This window comes from Anarhichas minor, unplaced genomic scaffold (assembly GCF_050575085.1).
Source record: "Anarhichas minor isolate MPS153535 unplaced genomic scaffold, ASM5057508v1 ptg000016l, whole genome shotgun sequence".
Lineage (NCBI taxonomy): Eukaryota > Metazoa > Chordata > Actinopteri > Perciformes > Anarhichadidae > Anarhichas > Anarhichas minor.
The window spans coordinates 5,433,919-5,454,012 of record NW_027466462.1 but is presented as its reverse complement, the minus strand read 5'-3'; the positions used below and the strand labels follow the sequence as shown (position 1 = coordinate 5,454,012).

General features: G+C 46.8%; 1 protein-coding gene across 3 annotated transcripts in view; it reads right to left on the bottom strand.

Annotated features, from left to right (window-relative positions):
* The window catches only part of pcdh7b (protocadherin 7b), a 96,671-nt gene that overhangs the window by 21,413 nt on the left and 55,164 nt on the right, over positions 1-20,094 (bottom strand). The gene's annotated exons all lie outside the window — the stretch shown is intronic.

The following is a 20,094-nucleotide window of genomic DNA, read 5'->3' as shown; positions in this document are numbered from 1 at the left end:
GAGTGCCTTCCTTCCCCTCTACTCCTCTTTCTTTCCTCCGACTTTGTTGCTGATGTATATGCAGAAGACGCATGCATTAGGACTCTGGTTCAGCTGATTGAACCCATTTGCTGCCTCGATCCCCGCACCCGTTACATAATACCTCAGTCGCACAACAGTTTGCCTGTACCTAACTTACATCTCATAAAAAAGATGAGCTCATTTGAACGGAATATTCTGCTCTTATTGCATTTCGTTCCTTGTGCTATTTAGGCCAAAGCCTTTCTTCTCCTTTAGGAGGACATGAATAGTGCATCGTTTGTCGCTGTGAGCGCTTTTTAATGGAAAACATGTCTTAGTTCGACTCCGGGGCAAGTCTCTTTCCTTGCACCCCTCCACCCTCTTCCCATGTACCCATGGCTCTCGCTTTTTTTTCTTCTTTTTTTAACACCACAGAAATGAAACAAGTTGGAAATAACCTCTCTGTCTTTGGCAGTGCATCTGAACATCGTAATTCTCCAAACAATCGAGGCGTATTAGTTTTGGAAGCTACTGACATGGAAGATGTTTGCTGACAGAGACCACACTTAATCACTGGAGGAGGAGTCCTTCTTTTGTCTACTGTCTTGCCACCAAGAGGGCACCTCTGCTTGGGTGGCCTCCATTGCCCCTTGGGATTAAGATCACCAATTGTCCTTCAAGTGTGTCTTTTTCATTTGCTGATTGGATGTCTCGACTTCTATGTGTTGTAAAACTGTAGTTTATCCAATGGTTTGCAGATTCATTTTAAGGAAATACTGGCAAGATCGGGTTCCTTTGGAATGAGGTGCCAGATAAATAAGTAAATAAATACCTTTTTAGACTTCTGTTGGTATTAAAACATGATTTCAAAATGTGTCAATATTCTCATTCTTCCGAGCCACTAGAAATTAAACCGCTAACATCTCCAGAAATGATTCTGCTATCTGTAACCATGAGAGGCGACTAGTACCATTATGCTGGGATCAATTAGGCTGATTGGCTTAGGCTGTGTCTTGGCCGGCCCAGGGGGTTGGCAGTTGCAGACGCGTTGTCCAATTAAGTGAGCACAAGTACTTGCCAATAATGGCTGAATAATGGACCTTAAGGGGAGCGTGATTCATCTCCAATGTTCGACACCAGGGAGGCAGCCGCTGAGTGTGTAAAAACCATAGATTTCTCTTTTCAGATTACAATCGATATCGCCCCCACGGCTTCGACAATGGCCTCAATGAAGGATTAGGCTGTAAAGATGATGGTATCCTGGGTTGATGCCAATAGTTCTTTTCAGACCGGCTCCCCCAGTGTGCAGTGTACAAATGTCAACATCTGCTCCTCACAAAAGGTGGATACAATTAGACTCGTGTTAGTATTCGCAAATTATTGTTCTTTGCTTGCTAAGCCTACCAGATGCTTGGGATTTTAATGCGTTGCTCAACATTGTTGAGTTGTCATTACTTACCTGTAAATGTAATGTCCTGTTTTTGATCTGATTAATTATTAATGTGTAGAACAAGCACGGCATCCTGTCGCTCAATTTGGAAAAGGTTGTTCCCATTATATCACACTGGATGGGTAAACAGTATAAATATAATGCCAGTGACAACACACAACACTGCCTTGGCATTATGCATGCATACGCAGTCCAAACTTGCTCAAAGTTACTTCCTGTGAAGTCACTGTTTTAGCATTTTTCTGCCACTTCCCTATCTGAGTCTAGAATAATAGTAAGTAGTTGAAAGGCTTTAATTTCTTCTGACATCACATCCAGCGCCAATCTCCCACCCACCTCTTTCGCTTTCTGCTTCTCTTTTGTCGATGTGTCTCATACAGGCGGGTTTCTTAATGTCACATGCAAGCAGCTGTAATTGAATGCGTCGGGTGTGGCGTCTGACAGTCGCGTGTTTAATCTCTCGCTGTCGAACGCTTGTTAGAGCCACCACCTGATCACAGGCCCGGAGTGGGAGATGCCACCGCGCGCACAAAAAGGACCATTTGAAATGAGAGAGATGTGCATAGAGACCGGCTGCCATTCTTTCATGCCTTCCTTTTTATCTCACTTGTTTCCGTTCCTTGTACGTCTCATATGTATATTGCGCGATTATTCAAGATGTAGCTTTGTCATAATGAGGTGAGGAAGAAGAGGGCGCCTTCACAGTGTTACTTGTGACTGAAGGGTGGAACGTGTAACAGACCTGAATGTTTTCCTTTCTAAAGTTCTCTTCTCCTTCCTTCTGTTCCGGTTTTCTCTTTCTCCCTCCTCCTTCCTCTCCTCTCCCAGGTGGCTGTCTCCGTCCAACCGTGCACACTGCACATCGGGGTCAGTGGCAAAAAACGGATGACATTAACAGGGGAATGCACACTTGCACACGTGTGCGAGCCCGCCCGTTCCCCCCACGCACACATTCCCTCGCCGACACCGAAGCTGTCAATCATGATGGCCTGGGAAATGTGCGCTTCAGTACGGCAACAATCCGGAAATCATACAAATCCTCCGTGCAGCTGTAGGCACCCCTTCTCCCACTATCTCCTCTTCCCTCCCTCCATCGCTCCCCGTCCTCTCTACCTTTTACCTCCACCAGACACTCTGCCCTTGTTCAACCTCCTTTTGGAACAATCCCTCTTTCACAAGAGGGTACTTGTTTCTCTGTGTACCTACTCTAGTGGTTGCCAGCAGATAATTGTTTTGAAGACACATTGCCATTTTAGTTAAGATTTAAAACTCAGACACAGGGGAGGAAGAGGCGAACCGGTGACATGCGCACGAATCTCATTAGATATAGTTGAACGTCGGGTCTGCATGAGATTCCGCTGACCGTAATGCCATGCAGTTACCAGCGGGGCATTATGGGAGAAAAAGCAATTTGCTGCGGCAAGGCTCAATGGCCTCATGAATCAAGTCAATATGAACAAGGCCAGAGCAGTTAAGAGACCAGTGCATGCTGCCTGGAGATTTCACTTAATGCTGCTCTGTTACAAAACAAAAGTGTCACAGCTCGAACTATACCTCAACCCACAGGTTAATGTCCTTTTTGTGCTGTCGCATTATCATCTGCCTCCGTTTTTTTTTTACACACAACAGGTTAAGCTGGGTTACTGTGGAACTTCATTGAAGTCCCTGCACATATCAAGGAGCTTGTAAATTGAAAGATAAACACGATTCTTGTCCTTTTTTCAGCGAAAATGATTTTCTTTAAGACAATGCACTGGATTGTTTGCTTCCAAACAGCAAGCTGCTTGGCTTCTGGCGACCAACAAGAGTTAAAACACCTGTCATACCCCACTGTCAACCCCTTCCTGGTAGGTAGCTGTGCCGTTCAAGCTGCTAATGATAATGACGGCAATCAAAACATTGGCGCTAATGCTGTTAATGGCGATGATGGCACTAATGAGGACACTACCTGAGAGGCTGTTTGCTTAAGCTGTTTTCCCGGCTCGCCCTCTGGGACCAGAGAAAGCGGGCCCGATATCCTGTTGCAGCGGTCCCCCAGTGGTCTCCTGGATGTCCTGACACTCTCCCATCTGCACCGGCTAACTGCTAATACACACGGCTAATTACAAACAGGGGAAATGAGGTAACAGCGAGGGGGCCTCGTGGGGCTCGGAGATGCCCCCTGACCGCCTTTCTGCTACAACCCCTCCGCCCCCTTTCCTCCCTGGAGGGTTGGCGGTTCGCAGCACGTCTCTAAACTGTTATTGTTCAGTCCTCTGGCTGTGGTGAGGTTCAGTTTGAAAGCGCACACAGGTGAGCAAGTTGGAAGAAAATAGGCACATTGTTATTCTCTCTAGCTCTACGGCAATTAAAACCGGTTTGCAAAATGGCTGCATTAGTGATCAATGAGGCAGCGAAGAGGCAAAAGCAAAAAAAAGAAGAAAAAAGAGACAGAAAAGAGCTCTTAAGCTCGTCTATGTTGATAAAAGCTATTTATACACTGTATGTTCTGTCTCCTAACAAAAGTGTGGTGGAGGAAAGGGGGTGGGGGATTACAATGTGGTGGGACTTACCTTTGTAATGCTAAATCCCATTCTTAATCTGGCAGTATTGATTGGCCATCACAAGCATTCATTTACAAAACAGAGGATTGTGGGTGGGGGGGGGGTTCGCGCTCCCGAATGGCCGACGCTGGATCAAGCCAAAGCCAGCTCCACTGAGCCTGCGCGGACAGAAAAATAGAAAATCGAGGATAATGCTGTCCTTCTCTCACAAGGGAGAGCATAATCGCCAGAGCAAGACTGAGCTAAAAAAGAAAAGAAAAAAGAGGGAAAAGGATAGAAATGAGCCCTCCTGCCTCCATTTTGGCTCGGATATCTGGCAGTTGCCCTTTAAGAGTGAGAGTCTGCTGGGTCCAATTGGAGACGGAAGCTCAATCCCCTGTTCGGTCATTAAAAGCGGTTTCTAGAATGGCATCCATCTGCTGCTCCCTCATTAATGCCGTGAGTGATGGTGGTAACGTTCCTAAATACGGTACTGGCGAATTGTCATTGTGACCCTTGACTCGGGAAGTGGACACAAGCCGCCTAATGATGCCAGCGGGTGGACAGAAGTGTGCTCTGGGTGTCCAACTTGGACTCGATGCAGGTGGGCTCGCGCGGTCGCATCATTAAGCGTAAAATTACTTGTCCTTTCCGACAACGTGCGGCTCGCCAGCGCCGCTGTGTTTGTGCTCCGGGTCGATTGTGCAGCCACCTGAATTGACACGGAAGGGTTGCTAACGCTGAGGATTGCTCATCACCGTCGAATGTCAATCAATTGCCCACCCCCCCCCCCCCCCCAGCTCAGACACACACACACACACACACACAACCCAGGACCTGATTCCTTTCTTCACTGCCTTTGACAGATGGAAAACTCCAATGTGTGAAATGAGTTATAAAGCGTTGCTAAAGAGCTAAGCTGTGACTCAGCAAACGGCACATTCACTGAGGATAAAAGCCTTCTCCACGGCAGCCATTTTGATTTCACATCCGCGCCGTCAAAGTTGAGTCTGCCGTTGTTCTCCACGGAGTGAATGTGTCTCCGGCGCTCAGAAATCCGTTCAGCTCGCCTCCGAGCTAGCCCCTCGCGCTTCTGCTCTCCAATCCGTAGCTGCAGCGTTCACTCCCATTAATTACCTGCTTACGGAGGCTCGGCATTAGGCCTGCCAAAGACGCCAACAGAAATAGAGCGTCAGTGAGAGTCACCCATGTTCTTGGGGCTTGTGGGAAATTGTCTTACCGTCTCACACACACCAACACACACAGACCCCTCCTCGTTGTTTGATTCAGACAAATACACACACAAACGGTGCTGCTGACAAACAACTTCATATGCAAGCGGCTATGAATCTGAATATGCAAATAGATACAGTCAAATCGAAAACAACACTTGCAGATAGTATGTGTACGGGCATTACTCATCACTCCGAGGTGTGAGCTACCCCAGTGTTGAGTGTATTTACCTGGAAGAGAGATGAACTATACAACACACTGAGGACTAATGAGCTCTCTGCAGCCCAATCCCCTAAGCATATCGTACACAAATATATTCACACACACACACACACACGCATGCATACCAACAGCTAGCTCTGTTGCTTCCCCTTCTCCAACCACTTTCGTCATTTTTTTCCTGCAATTCCTCCTTGTGCATGTCACTTCTCTCCTCTTTCCCCCCTCTCTCGTCCCTACTTTCGTTATCTTTTTCCCTCTCCCTCCCCGAGGCATATCCCAGGGAGCCTGACTGATCCAGCGGCTGTTTGTTTGGAGTGCGGTTGATAGGCCACACGGGTACCTTGGGGCGCAAAGACAAGGGAGGCAGACTGAGGCATATGAGGTGAAGGGAAGGAGGAAATACTGGTTGTGATGCTCAGGGCAGGTGTGCACGCATTGGAGGAAGTCACAGGACAAAGCGGTGTGTGTTTGCGCCAATACGTGACTTTTCACTCAGAGTTTGGCTGACACGAGTGCAGCTAGAACCCTTGAACCTTGAGTGTTTGGCACGTTGTACCCTGGAGCTATACAAAACTAAAACATTGGCCTTAAAGTCAAGGTGACCTGCTGTATATCTCTGCTAGAAAAATACAACTTTTCTCAATGTACTCGCAGACAGAATGATTGAAATGCAGCAAGCGGCAAGCGATATAATCTATCGTGATATGTATTATGTATAATCTCATTTTGTGACAGTGGTACATTGTCAAAAAAATCCATGTCTGTTTTCGGTTACTCAAGCCATTAAAATACCGTATAATACCTGAATAGCCTTCGGTTAGTAAGTTTACCTGACTGGAGTTTGTTTTGAAAACACTTTGGCGTGTGTGAATTTAGGGCCGGTAAACAAGTTGGCAAAAAAAACATGTCCCTAATTGGCAAGCAGGCTCCATTTAAAAGCTTTTATAAACACTCAAAGCAGCACACAACAACCCGAGCATTGACTAACAAAGCCAAAGTTTGTTTGACGCTGCGTATTTGTCACGTTGCTAAGGAAACCCAAACACATACACATCAATGCTCACTTGTTCCACATGGCAGGTAAAAAAAAAAAAAGGGACACTCTAATCCCATAAAAGGTGTCTTTGTGGTATATGAGGCTGCTGCACTGCAGTCTACTTCACTTTGCTGGTAATTATCACTGTCTGCCTGGAAGACAGGGACAGTAATGCTTCATTACAAAGTACAGGCAAGACTGAGGACACTGAGGAGCAGAGAGAACAGGCCAGGAGGAAAGAAGGGGTATCATTAACTGGCCCGTTTGTCTCAAAAACGCAGGGACGGGAGTTTTGAGGAAGAGAAGGTGCACAAGATGACTGCATGAGGGAGAGAGAGAGACCCTTCAGAAACTAATCCAGTTCAGTCTCAAGGGACTCCTGCCTCTCAGAGAGAACCAATTGGCGAGCGCAAAATGAAGCAAACCCAGTGCAAATGTAGCAGACTCTCCAATTCAATTTCATTGTTCCACCTTTAATTACTTGCCCAATTTGGGGGCTATAGCGTGCCTTGATTAAAACGGACACTATTTAATAACCCCGGCCCTCCCCTCAAAAAAGAAAACGCACCTTGAAGATGGAATAATTAAAGCATGCCGCGAGATAAGATTCATATCGTCCCTCTCTGACTCACTTCCCGTAAATTGGATGTGTAGTAGAGTGGAGTGAGCCAGTGAGGGGAGGGAGCAAAAATGCAAGGGGAGGCGGTTGGGGGGGGGGGGGGGCTTGAGTGAATGAGTGAATGGTGGAAGGATTTGATGGACAAGCAGACAAGTGAGAGGATCGGTGAGGGAGAGACGTATGGGTAAAAAGATGGTCCGTGAAAACGGAGAGCGGGTGCTGATTTGGCATTCTTGTGACCGATCTGAGGCCTCCAAATCTCAATGTTTAACACCGCTCATTTGTGAAGGGTGAATGTGCTGGAGAGCCCCACGGGAGTGGCTATTTAAAGGAAGGGACGGACAGTCTCCCTCTCTACTCTGACCAAGAAATTAGCAGAGAGAAGTGGGGCAGGACACTTTCGGTGTCCTCCACGCCAACACACACACACACATTCGCATACCGAACGTGCGCAGGCAGCATCTGCAGCCCTCGTTTGGCTTTTAGAGGAGAACTACTGTATAACCGGACATGTTCTTACCTCACAATCATACCCAGCGGACCTGAGGTCATGAGCCAAAACACTAACACATGTTCGGGGGTTTTTTTTCAGGCAGGTATAGCTTCTGAGCTTATTTATTTTTTCCCAAAAATTGAAGGCATGGGGGGCAAAAAGTGTTTGTGTCAGTGCATGAGCGAGAAAGCTTGTAAGTGTGTGTGTGTGTGTGTGAGCTACTAACCTGCGTGCCCTCGTGGGCCTCACCTAGTGAGAGTGCCATGGCTCGTTACGCCGGCGAGGATGATAGGCCCTGACATGTATTTACCGTAGCCACGCTAAAACACACACACACACGCAAATGGCCCACTTTGGCCTACGGCATTGCCTCCAGCCATTTCATGACTCTCGCTCTTTGACTCTTTTCCTTCCATTACACCCCCCCCCCCCCCCCCCCCCCCATGTCTCCTTTTCATCCCTTTGGTGCCTCCATCCTGGTCTGAAACGGTTAGTGTCATACCTGGCTATGTGTGCGGTTCAGTGCCCTAATAGCTTTTATATAAAGACACTGATCTCACCCTGCAAGGGTGGCTTTATAGTAATGAAATATGAGTCCTCCAAAACTATACAATTATTTGCAAGATGAAACGTGAGGCTCGTCCTCTCCGATCTGCCTGTGTGTCAAGGGTTTACGTATATTCGACACTTCACTCGAGCGAGCACGTTCTTTTAACCCAGAGCAGAGTCCCGGGTGTTTGAAAGCTATAGTTAAATATCTAAAATTGTGCGTTTTTAGTTTTTACGAATGCATTTTGGTTGACAGCCTCATTATAGAATCAGAATCCAAGTAATCCTCCGTCAGGTTCGTGTTCTGAATATGTGAAGCTATTGCAGTTCAGGCTAAGGCGCAGCAGTGTGTTTGCTCGCGGTATAGTGTCTAAATGAATGAAGCGGGGAGAGAGGCTAATGTAGAAAGATAGCGGGGGAAATCACAGCATGCCACCCTGGGCTCAAGCAAATCAGCGCTGTCTAGGTCAGCACATTTGAAGTTAAAGTCAGCCTTAAATGGGTCTACAGACACCCTCAAATAAAGCCGACAGACAGCGCTGACCTTTACAAACTACTGTCTGCGGCGAGGAGACGGAGGGAGGGAGAGGTGAGCGAGAGAGACGGAGCGCACACACCGCCGCCGTAGCTCAAACTCCTTCTAATTGAAACTTTTCAACTCCTTTTTTCCAGAGTTCAGCTAAACTCAGGGGAAGGGAAATGAAAAGAGGAGTGGGTTCTGTTTTGACTTGGTCTTTTTCAGCCCCCCCCCCCCCCCCCCAACTTCCACCACATTTCAAATCTTTGTGTTTATATTCAAATCTAGGTTGCTGCAAGTGTGCGGGCCTGGGAGTGAGGCGCAATTAAATTTAATGACACAAGAGCCCCGTCTACAGTGTTTGAAGCGACTTCGCTTTGCGAGATCGAGCGGGGAGATGGGGCCAGGGTCGCAGGGGGTCCAGATGTCATATTTCTCCACATGTTGCATAATTCAATGACCCCGAGCGGTTCGCTTGTTAATTCATCCACTCCGAGGATTGTGAAATTCATCTGGGAGATGGAGGAGAGAGACAGAGAGAGAGAGGAATCATGAGGGGAAAGATTTAAGTTTTATTGTTGCTGAACGGTATTGATCGGCAAGACCAGATGCTTTTATTCAGCGCTGGTTTTGACCAACGCGTTCGGCTTGCGAGTTGCCAGAAACGATCCTTTCAGCGTGACAGAGTGAGGCTTGCCTGGTCCCTATAAATCTCACCCGGGGGGGGGGGATGCGTGAGTTATTTGTTTATGTGTGACATGTCTTGGCTGGGAAATGTGTGTCAAGCGAGCAGGTGGGGTGGTCATCAATGAAGACAATTAAACACCTCGGAGGCACTCAGCCAAATCTTCCCTCCGTCCCTTGTTGCTCTATACCCTCCCTCCTCTCTGTGCCTCTGACAGATGATTATTCAGTGGGAGTAAGGGGTCGTGGCCTGACAGAGAAGGGCATCATCAGCTGTGATAACCATCGCTGGACACAGACAGTCAACAACAAGTTGGCAGCTGCAAACAAACAACAGACGCGAGAGAGATAACTTTTCAAAGGCACACAGACGCAGAGGCAGAGGCAGAGGCCTGGGTTTTGGTTACGACCTCACGCACTACTCTTCAAATGTGCTTGCGTATTAATGCTGAATCGGCCCTTCGGGCGGTAGGGTAGCGCAGGTACACTTTGTGCTGCTTCGGCTGTAAACTGCTTACTCATCCGAACTCGACTCCCTTGTGTACGCCGAGACCCGGAGACACACGGATACGCAGCGAGACACGAAACCGTATCACTGCTTCAACCCCACTCGAGGTCAAAAGGGCTCTCAGTTTCTCTGGCGTCATCTCAAATGCTCGCTAATTACACTGAGTTGATGGGTGTTATTGTACCCTCTCTAATTGCTGGAATATTCTAGAAGGACAAAAAAAAAAGAAATACTTCTGTCACTTGCACATCCTCAAAGGAGGGATTATAGTCCCAAACTAGAGTGTGGGGGTGGGGATCGACTGTCAGCCCAGCTAATTATCCCCGTTGAAAAGAGCAAGCTTCATTTCCCGGACTTACGTCGAGGGGAATCATTTGTGGCGACCTCATCCCCGACTTTATGAAAAGAAAAATTGCATTCATATTACTACAGTCCCCCCCCCCCCCCATCCCCCATCCCCCATCCCCCCATTATTTCCAACTCTCTTCAGCTCGGCTCTCATTTTGACGGCTAATTCCGGTGTTTTCATTTCAAAGGCATGAGCTTAATTCTAATGCATATTAGTGCATTACAAGGGGGATGGGGGGGGGGGGGGGGGATGGGGGGGGGGGGGGGGATGGGGGTTCTGTGCGGCAGCGGCCCACACACATCACGCTGACACGTGGGATAAAACATGTAAGCTCTCGGTCACAACGGCAGGCGAGCGTGCGAAACGGTCCGTTGAGCGATAGCTCCCCGCTCGGTCTCCACATATTAGCGCCTCTTTAATGCACTCACGCCGTTAGCCTTGCGCCTTTAACTGCTCCGTAAGAGGTGCAGCTCGGCTACCTCATTCTGAGTTCAGAGCCAATGCAATGCGGGCAAGGTCAAAGCCGGGGCACTCACATGATCGATGCTAACGTGATTAGCGACACGCTAGCGTTCAACCGGAGGCTGCTTGTGAGGGCTCTCTTTCCCATCACAGAGGCGCATGTGAACCCGGGAGCAGACGTGTGCGCAGGTTAACGTGGAGCTGCCCATGGACCATAATCCATTTATTACTGTAAACATGGAGGAGGGGGGGGGAAGGCATTTACTGTCAAACAGCACTTGCCACGGCTGGTATATCATCTCCCTGTCAGCGATGCACAAACTGCTGGCCTCCACGAGATCACTGCTACAGCGGCGATATTACAGCAGACTTCTGCCAACTGTAATTACAAGACTTTCTTTCCTGTGTCTATATTACGCATCTTTTCACTGCCCATACCCACAATTTTTGAAAAAGGTGCAGGAATTTATGTTTTTTTTCATAGTTTCACAGCAATCGCAGCAGTTAACAAGATTAAATCTCAGCTCTGAAAGCGAAGACAAATGCTTCCAGTCATGGAGAGTAAGTCTGTGATATTAAAGTGGAAGGAAGAAAATCATTTTGCAAAAAAATGGCGGTGAAATTGGAAAGTTTTTGCTCGTAAAGTCACTCACAATTCTGTCTCATTGCTGTTGGAAATTACTACGACAAGGAGGAATGATGCCGAGATGTAAAAAAAAAGCCGCCGCGATACATTTTCCTATCGCCCTGACGGTTCAGTGTTAATCCACTGGCCTCGTGCGAGGTGAATAAGGGCACAGTTTGGCAGCCAAGGTTAGATACTTGTTTAAAGAAAGGCTGACATCTACACACTAAGGTTCCTAAGCCTTTAGACTCACAGCATTCATTCAGTGGCTTTGTGTCCTGCTGCTCGTGCCACGGCATACGGGTGGACGGTTAAGCCAACGTGATTGTACCATATGTGTGTGTGTGTGTGCAAAAGGGGTTTAGATGCAACACAGAGAATCCGAGTGAGACAAAGAGTGTGTTTCCTCTACCTCTCTTTCTGTTGTGCGCACACACACTCCCTTTCCCATTATGCAAACAGCTCTTATCACACTCTACCTTGCTCCCAGACCTTAGCTTCTATTATTAGAGAAGGGCTGTCCAGCTGCCGGTACTCCTTTTGATTGTCATTTGCGGCGGCTTCCGCGAGCAGGTGCCTCACCTGCAGAATCCGCCACCCTCTCTCTGTCTCTCGCAGGTGGAAACGCAATTAACTAGCTCACAAACATTTAGAACAAGTGTGTCAGTTTGCAGGAGAAAATACATCATTCGGGGTGAGGTGGTTTGTCCATTCAGCCGGACTGAGACAACGTATAGAACAAATGTCTGCCCTCCCAACAGCCAAGGTTGTCTGCGACGTCTCGGTCGATATTTCTCCTCGTATCGCCTGCTGGAACACGGGCCGCATCGGCTGCAGAGCAACATAAGCAGCGGAGACACACAGCCCCCTCTGCATTCTACCTGTGTTTCCAAACCGTAGGAGAATAAGTAGCCAAGGATGGAGACCGACATGGGGTTTTTAAAGCCGACACAATGTGAATTTTTAACACTGGAAGTAGGAAGTAAGATGTTTTTTTCTCCATTGGATTTCTCTCCTAGAGCAATGGGATGCTGGATGGAATTTCATCAGCAGAAAGAGCTTGATAAACAGAATAATAATGAGCGCTGGCTCTTCAGTTACTGATTACAGCGGAGGGACTAAGCCAAGGCAGGCTTCTAAAAGACACTCACACATTGTGTTATTGGTTAAAAGCGTATTTGTATATGCTGGTGTATATGATGTATCCTGCTGTTACATACCCGTGACTAACGTGCATCATCCATGTGGCCTAATACACACAACCACACACACATTCATGCAACCAAACCCCCCGTGAAATAATAACTACACTGCTGAACATGTCAACGTAACACTGTCAGCAGACACCGTCACAGTTATTAGTCTATTATTAGCTGCAGTAGCGGCTGCCTCCCCCTCCCCACCCGAACCCTTCCCCCGCCGACACAGCGCCGTCATCATAGATGACTGGCTCCTAATTGGATACAGAGGGGGCCGCATCCATGTTTCACACGCTGCGGCCGAGTGGTGAGAATCGTATTTTCAATTAAATAAGCCCAAAAGAGCCAAAAAATAAATAAATAAAAACATGTCTTGGGGAGGTGGCGAGCTGCTCACTCTGTGAATCATATTGAGGCTTTTGGATAAACAGATGACTACAACGAGTCGTCTGGGGTGGAACAAAGTAGGACCCTCTCTTCTCTGTCTCTCTGCGCCTCAAACAGTTGGCACCTACTTTTTTGTTTTTCATTTCTGCTCACATTGGGTGAAAAAAGAGGAAAAGATAGTATGCAAACACACAGCTCTCAGCCTGTCCGCGTGAGCAAAGAGAGCGCTGTCCAGTGGACCTTTTAAAGTCTCCGCACGCATAAACACACATTCATGCACAACACATCACGCTCCAAACTCCAAACGCTGGTGTCACCGAGTGTGTTGGGAACATTTGCCTGATTCGAAGCAACTCGTTGCAGATTATTCCTGCTGCAGGGGAACACGTTTTCGTCTGTGGCCTCATTTTCACAACAACACGGACGAGTCACATCCTGCTAGCAATGGTGGCAGCGTTTGTACTTGTTGGCCTATATTTCGGGCACCAGACGTATCGCTGCTAACTTCCTGTTTTCAATAAACGGCACTTACGGATTGGTCCGTTGAATCGGATGTTAATGGGTATTTCCTGGTCCTGCACTCCGAGTTAGTTTCACAAACACGACGTATAAGACATTTTAGAAATTGATTTCTTTCGTATTTTATCTCCGGCGGCTCAAGAGAATAAGGCTTCGTTTAGTGCGTGTGTGTATGAAAATGTGTCAGACGATGCATTTCATCAGGGGAAGTGCTCTCTGGATCTTAACTGTGCATTCTTTGTTTCTCATTATGTTTTGCCCTATTCACATCATCAGCACTTCAGATTAAACTGAATCAATCTCCTGCCTGCGTGTGAAGGTTTACACGCACACACGCGCACACACAAACACACAATTAATCACAAGAAAAGGGACGAGTCTGCTCGGGTTGCGTAACACCTTGCACAGAATACAATCGCGCCTATGCACTCCCGCATTCGCTCTCACCGTCTCCCGCTCCTTCCTCTCTCTCTCTCTCTCTCTCTCCCATCATCACCTTTGCCAGAGGATAAACTCTTTGGCTTGCAGGCTTTCCGTCAAAGCCCCAAACCACAAAAAGGAGCTCGCTCTCTTTATTCTCACAGTCTCTCTCGACAAAAAATCTGTTTATACACTGTATACACTCTCACCCCCCCTGCAGCCGTCTCTCACATTTGCCTCCTCAAAGCCCCCCTCCCTTGCTCCTCCTCTGATGTTTTAGAAAGAAATTGCTTTGTCCCCGCAACAGAGTTCAGCCAAAGAACATGGGTGTTGACAGCTATGGTCTTTTTAAGAGGAGAGGGGGATTACTGCATGTATATATTGAGGTGGATTAAGACTTTGGTACTAATGAAAGGTCCTAACTGGAGCCTTTTTTGGAATTGGTCAGCGAGGTCTTAAGCTCAGATAATGCCTTTAAGACCAAAATGAAATCACCAAAAGCACGGGTAGTAATAATAATAATAACACCAAGGAGGGAGGGAGAAAAGAGCAAACAATCAAAAAAAAATGTCTGGCAAGAGCAATTTTCACGCCGAAACCATCTGTTCCTGCTGCTTGTAATCTGCGGTTGGTTTTGATTAAGATTAAACCTCGCTCAAGCCCCGTGAGCTGTTCAGCAAGTGCAGCCTCTTTATTATTTTTAATAAATATGAGTGATTTGAATGGTGATTTGAGGAGTTCTGGAACAAGGTGAAGAGTGTGTGTTTGTGCGTTTTATATGTGTGTATATATGCTTACTCGTGTGAGTGGATGTGTGTGTCCTTGCTCCGTCTGCAATCGCTCAGGGATTAAAATGATTTATGCTGGCCTGACTTCAGAGTCACAACGTGTGGGGTGATGGGACCATCATTCATCTCGTTCTCTTTTTTTTTTTGTCTTTTTCGCTGTCGGTAAAACTCTGACTCAGAGTCCATTCCCTTAAATTCTTATCAAAATTCTTTCATCGGGTTGTTTTTCGTGTTTTAAAATGTATTACAATGATTTAGTAACGCACTCGTAAACTACCTCACCGACCCACAATGGATGGTTTAAAATAAACAAATATGTCTGATGCAGCAGATTTCATCTGCTTTTAATCCACATTTTCTTTTTTCACGTCAAAGCCTGGCTCCTCCATTTCCCACAATGCAACTGGACCACCGACCATTCGGTTGTGTTATGCTTCTAGCCTCAAGCAGAAATGAGAAGCCACGGTTACAGAAGTCTAGTGAGATGCTGTTCTTGAAGTGCCTTAAACGTGCATTGTCTCTAATGACCATTAGGGGGCGACTCCTCTAAATGCACAAAAAAGTCTGTGAGAAAATGACCCGACTTCTCACTCGATTTATTACTTTGGTTGACATTGTCGCTTGTATCAATTATTCTTCAATACAGAATTATGTTTATTTGATAAAGTATGGTCCCATTAAGAGTTAAATAGACAATACAGCAGGGTATGCTTTAGGGTGTGTCACATTGTGATTGACAGGTTGCTACCACGACGTTGTCTGGTCTGGGTGTCGTCCGTGTTTTCGTCCAAAACCGTGGTCTACAAACTAATCAGTGACCACGTCCAAGGTGTCCACGTCCAATACCCCTTTAATTGGTTAAAAGCAGTTCTGCATTAGGTAAGAGTAAAGCCATGAAATGGCAAACACTTGCGCGTGTGTGTGTGTGTGTGTATTTGTGTGTGTTACTGTCCTGATACGAGACAACTACCCAAAGAGTAGTTTGAGAACGAGCTCATCATGACCGCTATAACTGGATAATGACTGTAACTTGTTTCCCAGCGCAAGTGTGTGAACCCAATCTGTCACTTCCAGAAGATTTTCAAATCCAAAGCCGTACATTGTGTGTGGGAGGCAGGCTAAACAGCGCTTCTCTTCATCCCAACAGCCCCAGTGCGCATGCAGCGAAGAATACAGTAGCCTGGTGCAACCAAAAAACACTTTAGTGTAATTTGAAAACAGTCCAAACAGAATGGCTCCCCCCCCTCCCCTGTATTTCATATAATGCTTTCACTTACACCTACAGCACAAAGGATTCCTTCTTTTCTATGTATATACAAGCTCTTGATGTGTTCGAGGTAAGCCTCTTCTCAGCTGCATCCCTCCAACAATTAAACAAATCCATTGACTCGCAGCGAGTTGCAGGCGATACAATGTTTGCGGAGGCTGCCAAAAGCTGATTTCAGGGCATTCTCTCAAAGAGTGATTCTTGAAACCGGGTCCCTTCGCATATGTATTTAAGTGTGCGCTCTCATGAATGCGCGCGCTATGTTCGTGGGCATTGTCAGCGGATTTTACAGGCACATCATCTGGATTAGGGACGCTCTGTTTTGTCAGGCCATCGGTGGCGGGGGCCGCGTGGAGGGGGGCGTCTTTTGTCATCATGTCAGTCTCTTCCTGCTTCCTTTTATTTCCCTCTCACCCTCGCTGAAAGTTGAAAGGTTGCTTGATGCCAAGACAATGTGTGGGGGGAAAAAAAGAAGACACAAAAAGATATCAAAGAACAGAAAACTGGAATAACTTGAGGAAGTCGGATGACTTGGGAAGCGGAGGGCTCAACTTTTCTTTCAGCAACGCTTCACTCTCTGTTGGTCACCGCTCGTTAGTTAGTGTTTCCTCCACTTAAATCTAATCATGTGTGCCCTGTGGAGACACTCATGTGACTACTCCCTCAACCTCTGCTAAAGTGGTTGCCTGAGGGTTACTTTGTGCGAGAGACAAGATAAATGCTATTGTTTTAGCCTTCAAGGTAGCCATTAGTCTGCGGGCGGGACTGCAAACAAAAGGGCAGGAAACCGACAAAGAGTCGCACACTTTGCCACAATAGCACAGAAACAGGTGTGCCCCTATTGCATTTGTTGAAAGGGTTAATGTTTTTTCGTAAATCCCCACGGGGAAAGAAAAACAACTCACCTGGCTATCCCACAGTTACAGCCATTGTTTGGTTTCGGTGTCACGTTACTTCCCACCGATTGTGTCCGCTGATATGTTTTTGGCTCTCGGGTGCTTTTTGTGTTGTCCAATAAAAGAAACAAACGGAGGCTTTTGACTGCCACTTTGGCGTTCGTCATCCCTCACAGGAAGTTGTGCTCCGGGCCGCAGTCATCAGAGATGAGCATAGCTGAGCCGGAGCTTTGTTGTGAGGTGATTGCAGCCTTTCACCGGCTGTAGAAAGACGGCCGCCACGGTGAGTGGCGCACAAAGGACAGGAGGATTACTTTGTGCTCCTTGTTTTGTAACCTTGAGGAGGAAAAAATGTTTAAAAAATCCACACCTGGGGGAATTTGTATGTACGGTTCTTAGCCTTCGCGACCAGGTGCTTCCGAAATGAAAAACAACACAGGGAGGGGAGCGCCAAGGGCCGATGAGGGAAAGAGACCCGGGTGAAATTTCTCAAGTCGTGGGCTCTAGATGACGTGGCACTTCAATTACTGGGTGCCAATGTATTCATCCCGGCGTGAGGGGGTGGGAGAAATGGCGCGTGGTGCCCCTAAATAATTCCCAAGATGTCAGCGGGTTGTTTTATTCCCTGCTCTGGCGTACCGCCGACAACATCTCATTCCAACCTCAAATCCTTGCATTCCAAGATAGGAGAAAGGGCGATAGAGAGGGAAAAAGAGGAGCACGTGGGAGCGATTAAGTATGTATGGATAAGGAACAGAGAGAAACGGACAAAATGGTATTGTTTTGTTTGAAAAAAAGCATCAAAATACATTGAGTTTCTCCTTTGTGTGGCTTTATGTACATAGGAATAATCTGTTCACATTGTGAGCTACGAGAGACGGCACAATAGCGAAGACGCCAAAGCCCTTGAAAGGGTCAACAATGCATAAGAATGCAGCTTCACACTGACAAGAGAGAAGCAAATATTAGCAGCACACACACACACACACACACACACCTCCACGTCACAATCTCACGGGAGTGGTTTGGCGAACGTTTGTCTTGAATCTATACGCTTTCGCAGAACATGCATGGTGCTAATGCTGACCGTTATGTGCGATTTCTTGCCTCGCAGTTTCCAGGGAAACCAAATTCGATGGACTAAACTGACGAGCCTTTTGTGAAAAGTCTCTCTCGAAAGGAACTAAGTCACTCGCTCAGACAAAACTTCACCCTCGGTTCTCTTTAGACTTCAGAGAGAACCAGAGAAGGATTGTTCAGGGTAAGAGATATGAGGATTCCTTTTTTTTTTTTTACCCTGAAATAGAAAAATAAATACCCACACATCCACTTTGCGAAGGATTTCTTTTTCACTAATGCATATATGACCCTGAGTAATTGTCTCCATGAGCGCCTGCCAAAAGGAAATAAGGAGAGACGAAATAATGAAATTCCTCAGCTCGAGGAACTCAGGAGGATATTGTCCCTCCAGGTGGATTGTGTGCAAGCATGCATACAGCTGTATAAGGAGGTTTTTGTGTGTGTGTATCAAAGCCTTCTTTCTTTATGTGTCTTTCGGTTTGGAGAGGTATGTGCGGGGGGGGGATGTTATGAAACCCATCCCAGGTGTCACAGGTCGCAGTGTGTGCCACCTCGAACACGGCTCTGCCAGAGGGCGGCCGGTGAGCCACCCTTCTATAGACTGTGTTAGCTTTTCATTTTAATCCTTTCCCCCCCCCCCCCCCCCCCCCCCCAACCCTTCCTCCATATGAGACACATTAGTCCTCGAAGAGAGGAGAGCGGGAGGATAACCCCCTTCTTCCATTGTGGCACGCTTTCATCTATTTGTATAAGGCGAGGGAGAGTGGAGGGGGCAGAGAGAGAGAGAGAGAGAGAGAGAGAGAGAGGATGGAGGGGAGTAAAAATAAGTTCTGGTGGGCTGCGGACCCGGTAGTTGTTGCACCGCTGAGAGTATGATGCATCTCTGCCTGGATCCAAACTCACATGCGAAAGGCATGTGCGCACACACACCCGGCTAAGTTTTACATGCACGCTGGAACACAATCAGCACACAGTATTGATCCACACCACACACACTTTCTGTAAAGCGCTTTAACCCACCATAGTGTTTATAAGCAGCTTATAAACACTCGATTCGTGATTTACATCAAAAGAAAGGACCTTTTGGAAGAATTTTTAAATAACGCAATTGTCCTATATGAAGCATCTGTAACTGATGTATTAACAGTTATGAAATGATTGATAACGCAGTATAACTAAGCTGTAACCATGTGCTATAGTGATGATGTATAACTGCACATAGTTCACTCCAGATTCTTGCCAATGAACAGCCCTAAACATTGTGTCATACTGGGGTTTAAATCATTTATTACATGTTCATCTGAAGGCTAAATGTGAGGTTAAAAGGAAGTGACACTTCCAGTAACTATTGTTATTGCCATTATTTCTACACAGAGCCAATACAGTGGACAGCGACTTTGACCCTGTTGCGTTACACAGCAGCGAGGAGCGTCTCACCGTGTATCTTAAGCTACTGGAAAACCACACATAGCCTCCTGCAACACACCGAGACGGTCCTCTCACACTGAAACATCATTAGCTTTTCCGAATACTGCCTGCGGCAAGCAAGTAAGCATTTGTTTGCCTGCCTTTTGACGGTTTTACAGCATTTAGCTGTGTCTCTGAGTCATCAAACCACCCCGATTAAAAGACAAACACGATGTCAAATTCCTAAATAATACGACTTAATTGGTATCAATTAGCTGTAGCAGCCGACGCTGCTGGCAGAGTCAGGAGTTTCCTGACAAAATCCCTTCCCAGAAGGAATGCCAGTTCAATGTGGCAAAGCAAGCTGCTCTGTAAATAGGCACACGTGGGTGAACCCAGACGGGGTGGCTACAACAACAACAAAAAAAGAAGAAAGCTACGAAAACAAAAGTTTTTAAGGTATTTTGTATTGTTTTTCACAAGATTAAAACATGTGTTGGGGACAAAGTTGTGGGGGCGGCAGAAAAAGCACAATGTGAAATATCGGATCTTCCAGGAGGTTAAGCTGCTGGCGGGCCGTGTGTTAGATAAACGGATAAAGTGCTGGAACACGCCCGGGTCAGCTGGTGCACAAACACAGACGGAAAAATGTACACGCTTTGCGATTCCAACCTTAAAGGTCAAGATGAGTGTTACTGCTTGTATTATCCACATACACACTCAGACGCACAAGGATATCTCTTCCCAGAAGTCACATTTATGTATATTGGCTGGAAGCAGGTTGCATCTGGTTCCAGTTGGTTTCAGTTGGGTTTTGGCAAAAACCTGCTCGCCTATTGTTAGCGTTTTCTCGGAAAGTTCT